The sequence below is a fragment of the Perognathus longimembris genome, chromosome 18 (genome assembly GCF_023159225.1).
Source record: "Perognathus longimembris pacificus isolate PPM17 chromosome 18, ASM2315922v1, whole genome shotgun sequence".
NCBI classification, from domain to species: Eukaryota; Metazoa; Chordata; class Mammalia; order Rodentia; family Heteromyidae; genus Perognathus; species Perognathus longimembris.
Window position 1 is genome coordinate 48,586,716 of NC_063178.1, and position 9,026 is coordinate 48,595,741.

Below are 9,026 nucleotides of genomic sequence, written 5' to 3' on the forward strand. Positions count from 1 at the left end.
ATGCTCCCAGGACTTCTCTCTTCTTATTTCTGCATTCATGATAACCCTGATGTGATGGATCTCATCATCCCATCACAGCCCAGGCTGACCTGATTCTCTCGCTCCACACTCCAGCCACTCAAGTGCTGGACTCAGGTCCCCATTTGTAATAGCACCTACTTCCCAGGGGGTGACACAGTGCCGGCTCACGGTCAGTGCTCTGTCAACGTAAGCTGCTTCATCACCCCCACGGGCACCAGCATCGCCATCATCTTTACAAAATAACAAGGCCTCAGCAGAAGAAATTAAATGTCTTACTTCAAAATAAAGGATGTACCTTTCCAGAGGGAAGGCTGAGATGCAGGGAGAGGCCTTTGGGGCTTGCAGAGTCCAGTGTCTCCTTCCCAGAGGTCAGTGGAGAGGCCTCCGGGCTTGAAGGGTCCAGTGTCTCCTTCTGAGAGTAGAGGGCGCAGGCACATCTGGGAGTCAAGGTCCAGCTTGGAAGTGAGTCAGAACAGGAGTGGCCTAGTGGGAGAGCTCAGTGTCCAGACACCATGCCCCTGTTCCGTGGGAGCTGGGATGTGGGGTGGACATCTAGAGCTCTGCCATGAGATCTACATGGGGCCTGCTCCAGTCCTCCTGGCATCCTCCTCTCCCGCCTCCACATCCCATCCATGTTCCAGGCACAAAGGGCAGAACAGTACACAGCTGTGTAAGAGAGGGTGAGTGTGTGTGTATGAGTGTGTGTGAGAGCGCGTGTGGACATGAGGAGACAGCAGCCTGCCCCATCATCTATCCCAGTTGCAAAAACTTTGGAGAGGGCTGGGGATATAGCCTAGTGGCAAGAGTGCCTGCCTCGGATACACGAGGCCCTAGGTTCGATTCCCCAGCACCACATATACAGAAAACGGCCAGAAGCGGCGCTGTGGCTCAAGTGGCGGAGTGCTAGCCTTGAGCGGGAAGAAGCCAGGGACAGTGCTCAGGCCCGGAGTCCAAGGCCCAGGACTGGCAAAAAAAAAAAAAAAAAAAAAACTTTGGAGAAGCTCTGACCCCCAAAGAAACACACTAAATTAGGCTCAGCTCAGCAGTTCCCAGGCTATGCCAACTCAGTTATCTTCTCCTTTTCTTTTCTTATCTCTTAAATATAACATACATTCTTCCTGAACATCCTAGGGGAAATATTGACTTGGACCTAGAGAATTTGGAAGAACTGTCACTGCCAAGGTAATAAAAATATATAGATTAAAAATATTCATCATAAAACATAATTTGTTGAATGCCTTTCTTTACATAATATACAAGTGACCCAAGTGAATGAATGTTATGATGAAAACGAAACTACTGCACTGTGTGAGATAGTTCAGGAGCTTGAACTCTAGGCCTGGGTACTGTCCCTGTGGTCTACCACTTGAGCCACAGTACCACCCCCCCGGCTTCTTGGTAATTAGTTGGTAGTGTTTGATCAACACACACACGCACACACACACACACACACACACACACACACACATGGAGAGTTATGAAACAGAAGGCTTAAGGAATCATTGTCGGGAGCCGTCGGGAAATCATAATTTATAATTTTCACCAATTGTCAAGTTGATTTTTTTACCTCCACTTTTTAAGTTAGAACTAGATTTATATTGCTTTCAAGTACAAGTATTTGTATTTGTAGAATTCTGTATTTCTTCCTCAAGGGTATTATAATATTCACTTTATGTAGAAGGCTTGCAGAATGCTCATTTGGGCTCACATTCATGAGAGCCCCAAAGATGCTCTTACATTAATGATTTATTCAAGCAATGTGTCAGCTGGAGAAAGCAACCAATCCGTGGTTTAAGCTTTAAATGAAAGCTCCAAAATTGTCAGTGCAAATCACTTCACTTCTATTGATTAAAAAAGAAACCATGGGGCTGGGGATATAGCCTAGTGGCAAGAATGCCTGCCTCGGATACACGAGGCCCTAGGTTCGATTCCCCAGCACCACATATACAGAAAACGGCCAGAAGCGGCGCTGTGGCTCAAGTGGCAGAGTGCTAGCCTTGAGCGGGAAGAAGCCAGGGACAGTGCTCGGGCCCTGAGCCCAAGGCCCAGGACTGGCCAAAAAAAAAAAAAAAAGAAAAAAAAAAGAAACCTACTATGATTCTATAATCAAACATTCCAAAATACTGAAACCTATTTATTGATCAAACTTATATTCATTCAACTGTCTGACATTTTCATGTCACCTTTTTTTTTTTTTTTTTTTTTGCCGGTCCTGGGGCTTGAACTCAGGGCCTGAGGACTTTCCCTGGCTTCGTTTTGCTCAAGGCTAGCACTCCATCACTTGAGCCACAGCACCACTTTTGGCTTTTTCTGTATATATGGTGCTGAAGAGTTGAACCCACGGCTTCATGTATATGAAGCAAGCACTCTACCACTAGGCCATATTCTCAACCCATGCATGTAACTTTTATATGCAAATGTATAATTTTCATAGGTGGTTAAGTTATTTTTAGATACCTAAGAATATGTTGAATATTAAGTTATACCTTGTGATCATGATATTTTAGTTCACCCTTTATTACTGGAATATAGCACAATCATTTCAATGAGAACTATTTCTTGGATTGAATGTCGATATTAATTAATTGACTTGCATATGTTTCTATTTTCTTTTTTCTTTTAGGCTGTACTTTGGAGATATAAATTTTCTCAGTTTAAAGGCTCTTTGGATGATAGCAAGAGCAAAATCAAATTTTTGTTTCAGAATGCAGATACTAAACAGATTGAAGCTAAGGTAAACACAAGCAATCTATCATCTAATTTACCCCGTAATTACATTGATACTATTAAGAAACAGAGGAAGAAATTCTGGGAAGCCAAAAAGTGCATTCACATTCTCCATTTACATGAAATACCCTGGAGACCAGCGCAATAAATTCACTTTACAACCTTAATGATGAGGTTTTATGGAAAGGAATCAGTTTAAATGAACTACAGACAAGTAATTGCATTTCTTAATTTAATTCCTTATGGACTAAATTTGTACCACACTAGAATAACATCTTGAAAAATAGATGGATCATTTGGGCTCTTAAATTTGCATTGCAAATAATAACTTAAAATATTTTAAAAACTGACCCTATTTTATTATTTATTCCTTTTAAATATAGGTACAAACTCAAATTATTTTAAATCATGTTTAATAATCATATTATTTCATAGAATATCATAGTATATTGTAAAAAATGAATTAAGTCAATTATTTTTACTTTATCTTATGCAATTTTTAAGTATGCTGGAATATTGTAACTATGCTGTCTTTATCTTATCAGAATGACCACTTGTGTTTTATGAGTATGCATATGCATGTAAATTTATATTTGTTAATATTTAAAATATAAATGATTCCTAGTATTCATTAAATATATAGTAATATAACAAGACTAAATCATAAAATGTCCCAGTGTGGAGAAAATAATAAATATCCACAGGAGGCTCAATACAATGCTTCATGCCTATAATCACAGCTATTTTGAGAGTTTGAGGCTAGCACAGTCAAAAATTTATGAGCACATAAGGTGATCCTAAGCGAAATGAACTTCAGGTTATGAAAACAAGTAGTATACCACTCTTGTAGTTATTTTCAACATGCCATGTGAAACGTGCCCTTCTTTTTTCTCTCTCTATCTCTCCCTCTGTTTATTTTTCTGTGTTCCCTTACCATGATTTTACCCTGATAGCACAGTAACTGATTTTAATACCCTGGATATTGCATATATGTGTATTGGAATTAGGAAAGGGAAAGGGAATACCAAAATCTAGACAAAGGATAAAAAGACAAACCAATGCAACAACAATACTTACAAAACTTTATGGTGGAAACCAACTATACAACTCATGGGGGGGGGGGGAGAAGAAAATGTGGAGGTGGAAGTGAGGGGAAAATGAGGGAGGAGGTAACAATTTGGATAAGAAATGTACTCACTGTCTTACTTATGAAACTGTAACTCCTCTGGAAAATAAAATATTTGGAAAATAAAGTATTCTTTTTGAGCAGAAAATTTCTTTTTGAGCAGAATATTTACCACTTTGTCTTTATGTGTACTTATTCCAGTTGTGAGAACATAGACATGTAACAATTACAGTAAATATGTTTAAATTGGCAGTGGAAGCTCCTTGAGAGTTTTTCATCCGTGACAAGTATCTTATTAACTGTTTGCGTTGCTATGCCAGAGATGTGGCAGTTTCCAGCAAGCAAACACATATTTCCTCACTGTGCTGGAGGTCAGGAAGTCACCAGAACATGGACATCAGGTGACAACTTTTCTTTGTTGTTTAACAGTATCATATTATGGATGGTCATGATACCACACAGGAGACAGAAGGCCAAGAAAATGAAGAGAAAGGGATGAGGGACAGAGACAGAGACAGAGACAGAGAGAGAGATGTTTTATGTGGGTGGGAAGCTTGCTCTAAGATCAAAGCCACTTCAGAGATCAAGCTGATCTCATTCTTGAGGGCAGCACCTTAATGATCTCAACACTTCTTAAGTCTGTGCATCAAACAGATTTCCATATTACAGTGGAAATTAGCTTCCAACAGAAGGACATTGACATAATAAAAGTATGTTGTATTTTTGAAATTATGATTGTTTATAATAAAGCCCTAAAGAAGTAAATTAATAATAAATGAAGAAATACTTTCTGTTTAATTTTTTAGTTTTTTTACTTTGTTTTTTGTTGTAAAGGTGATATACCGAGGGGATACAGTTACATAAGTAAGGTACACTTCTTTTTGAACAGTGTTACCCCTTCTTCATTTTCTCCTGCTTTCCCCCTACACCCCTCCCCTCCAACATATTGTGTAGTGAGTATCACTGTTGCATTGGTTCACCTGTTGTTCTGCTGTTGCTGTGATTCCCCTGCCCTTCCCCAAATCAGATAAATGTAAACACATATACAAGACAAAGGATACAGAAATAAAAAGATAGTGAGAAACGGCATAATCCAAAGTGAAAAAGAATTCCAAAAAAATAGCTTCGTGGCTGGGGATATGGCCTAGTGGCAAGAGTACTTGCCTCTTATACATGAAGCCCTGGGTTCAATTCCCCAGCACCACATATACAGAAAATGTCCAGAAGTGGCGCTGTGACTCAAGTGGCAGAGTGCTAGCCTTGAGCAAAAAGAAGCCAGGGGCAGTGCTCAGGCCCTGAGTCCAAGCCCCAGGACTGGCAAAAAAAAAAAAAAAAAAAAAAGCTCCAAACAGTACATTATTGAAAATTATTGTTTCCTTTTCTTGAAGTTCATTTTGATAAGCTCTATTTGATATGGTCATATGAACCTAAGAGTAATGCTTTTCTCATCAAAATTAATTAAAGAGGTAAGATAATCTGAAACATAGATCATAAAATGTGATTAAATTTGGCGACCAGTTTCTTTTGGCGACCTTTTCTTTTGAAAATGAGCAAATTCAGTTCTTATATTATAGAATAAAAAGGATAGAACTTTCAACAGAGTACAAGTAGGTATGTAGGAAGAGAGAGACAGCATATATATAATAGATTGGTGGTAGAAAGACATTCTCAAGACAAATATTTTATAATCAGAGTATATGTAACAAAAATATGCTTTCTTTGGAGTATATAATTATGTGTATTGCTGTATTACTTGCATTACAGATTTAGAAGTGTGGCAGAGTGTTTCACTCCTTGATTGTGAGAAAATCTCAAAACTGTATTAAAACCTTATATGTTGGGGTTTTTTTGCCCCTCCCGGCTCGGACTCTCCCTTCTTTCTTTCCACCCTCCTTTCTCACCCTCTCCCCTAATCACCTGACCTGCAGGTAAGTTAGAGTGGAACGGGGGGGTCAGCTCCAACCTGACGCGCACGGGATCAGCCGCAGATGTGTGCCCGCCTCCAACGTACACATGCAAACGGGGTCAGCTTCTTAGAGCGAACTGACTTTATTAAGAGAAGGACAAGGGGAGATGATTCCGAGGGAGGGGCTTGGCCAGGATGTCGATAGGCTGAAAGATATCACCTGATCCCCAAGGGCTAACGTCACTCGAGCGCGCCGAACCAGGGTGGGGTTGGTAGGCGCCAGGCGGGCTAGCGTGGGTTGGGTTGGGGGCGGTTTGCCCAACCGGTTCCTCTGGATTCCGATCCAGAGGGGGTAGCAGGGCCGCATTCCCCAGGGCTGGGGGAGGTGCATCAAGCCCCTTCCATCAAGGGGAAAGATGGATCCCAACATCTGCCTCTTTTATATTTATTTATTTATTTTTCAAACAGCAGCAGGCGCCCTACTTGAGAGCGTGCCGTGTCTTAGGTTGCCCCCCCCCCCAAGGGGAGTCTTACCAGTCTTGGGCTAATGCCCTAGCTCTTCAGGCTGACCTTCCTGCCGAGCTGGCGGGCCCGATGAGAGGCCTTGGAGAGAGTGGGATTGGCACTCGAAAGAAAGCCCTTATAATTTTCTCCCATGCCAGCGGACCTCAGTAAGCAGCAGGTCCTAGGGGCCGAGTGACGAGCCTCATGGGGTTCTTATATGGCTAGAAGGCCAAAGGCCGCTTGGTACCTAGACATCTCTGGCCCATCGCTTACAATAAGAGACCCAATGTAAACATAATGTAAATGGGAGCATAAAGCAGACATGAGCATAAGCAATCGTAATACAAGGCAAATGCAAACATGAGCAACTGTAACACATGAGCAATTACAACATAGGCACAAGGCAATGGAGGGTCTCTTATCTGGGTCAGTCCATGGAAAACAGAGGAATTCTGGTCCAGTCTGGTGTCGCTTAAGGTAGCGCAGATGGCTCTTCCTTCCCTCGGTGGTGAGGTAGAGGGGCAGGTTCAGGTCCTGGCGATGTGGCAGCCAGGATGCTGGTAACTTAACAACTGAGGTTAGTAAACACTTCATAGTAAACAATGCAGCAAGGTGCCAATCCCTTGCTTATTGAAAACATTTATCATAAAAACGTTAAAGTGTCCAAGTCCTTTAGCTCCTATTTCCCTCCAATGGGGACCCCCGAGATAAGCAGCAAAGGGGGGAGCGAAGGGAGGAACAACCGTGCAACATTTCCCTTTGGTCCTTGTGCAAGGCTGTGGGCCACGCTGCCACAGCAAATGTTACTCCAAAGGGCGTCAGGCAGGGTCCAGGGAAGAAACAGGGCCGACACTGGGTCCATCGCTGGTGCAGGCAGGCTTTCCCGTTTCTTCTTAGAAAATTCCACCTCGGTCTTTGTTTTCCTGAGAGGAAACAAGGGGAGACATCCCTCAAGGGCAGGTGCCCTTGGGTGGTCATTCTGATGGACAATATTTTACATCTCTAGCCGGTATCCAGATTGGATTCAGTTCCCCAGTGGGGAAAACACAGGCGAAACCCCTTCCGGCACTGATAAGTGGATCTGGGCCACGCCATGCCTCTGTCAGAGGATCCTTCCACTGGACCTCCACTTTTAAGTAGGGTGTTTGGCTTGACCAGTGTCTCTGGAAAGCCGACAGAGGTTGGTCCTTAGAGAAATTTAAAATATTCAATGTAAACATCGCTGTCCTCAGCTGGTCATGGGGGCTTCCCCCCCTTTTTGTTTTAATAATTGATCCTTCAGGGTCTTATTATGCCTCTCAATTATGGCTTGACCCTTTGGGTTATAGGGTATTCCAGTGATATGTTTAATATTCCACATTTGGAAAAATGCCTATAAAGGCTTACTGGTGAAACAAGTTCCATTATCTGTTTTAACCTGTAAAGGCAGCCCTAGGATAGCAAAGCATTGTAAGAAGTGGCTTTCAGCATTCCGTGCTCTTTCTCCAGTATGCAGAGAGGCCCAACACGTGCCAGAGCGATTACCTTGTGCCAGTTCCCCAGGCAGTCCTTGGTGTCCACGAAGGTGCTATAACAATATAGGCTCACTCCACTCTTTTAACAGAGACCTGACTTGGATCATCAGAGGAGTGATTGGGTTTTCATCCAATTTGATATATGAACATACCAGGTTGGGTAGCAAATTAACCACATACAGACTATCAGAGAACAAGTTCATTGGCTGTTTATCATGGGTCAGAGCCAAGGCAACTGCGTACAACTCTTTAAATTGTGTAGAGCCAGTGACGGCTTCAAAGTAATGGGTGTTCTCTTCCCCACCGGCAGGGGGCGAGGCGGAGCGCACCACTACGGCAGAGCCGGCTCATCCCCCATCTGTAAACACATTGGCAGCCTTGACAAGAGGCTTGGTAGAGAAAAGCACAGGGGGTGTCCATTGTAGCCTGGAAAATGAGGTCACCCATCTTGAAGTGCCATAGTGGCAATCTATCTTTCCCTTAAAGCCCTCCAGGGCACTAGAGACACGTGCATTATTTCTTCTGACCCATTCAAAATCTGACAACCGGTAGGAAATAGTTAGCACGTCAGGATCTCTCCCATAATGTCTCAGGGAAGTATCCCTGCCCTTAATTACCAAGTCAGCTAGCTGGTCTAGCTGGGAATAAACCCTGGGATCTCCTCCCACTGATGCGTGCACCCATTGAAGGGGCTCGCCTGATTGCGTAATTACAGCTGAGGAAAGTTCAGACCCGGGGAGGATCCAAAGGCAAAGTGGGCACTCAGGCTTGTAGCGTGCCAGCTGTGCCTTATTTAAGGCCAATTGTATTTTCTGGAAGGCTGTTTGAAGTGATGGAGTTATTTTAATAACATCAGTGGGTGCTTTGCCCTTCAAAGAGTCATGGAGCGGAATCAGCTCTTCTGTAGGCAGTTGAAGCCAAGGTGTTAGCCAATTAATTTCACCTAACAGTCTTTGCATCTCCACCAGAGTATAAGTTGCCTGGAAGGATAGCTGGGGCTTGAGTGGGCATACAGAGTCTAGTTTAAGCTCTGCCCCCAAGATCTTAAAGGGGTATACTTTCTGAACCTTGTCACTGGCTATACGTAGCCCTCCTCTTTGAAGGAGTGTTTGGGCCTTGCTATAGGCCAAGTCTAGCACTTGAACATCTGCTGATCCAATAATAATGTTGTCCATTTAAATGCATATGGTCCGATCTGCTCCTGTATCAATTAAGAATCGGAATTTCT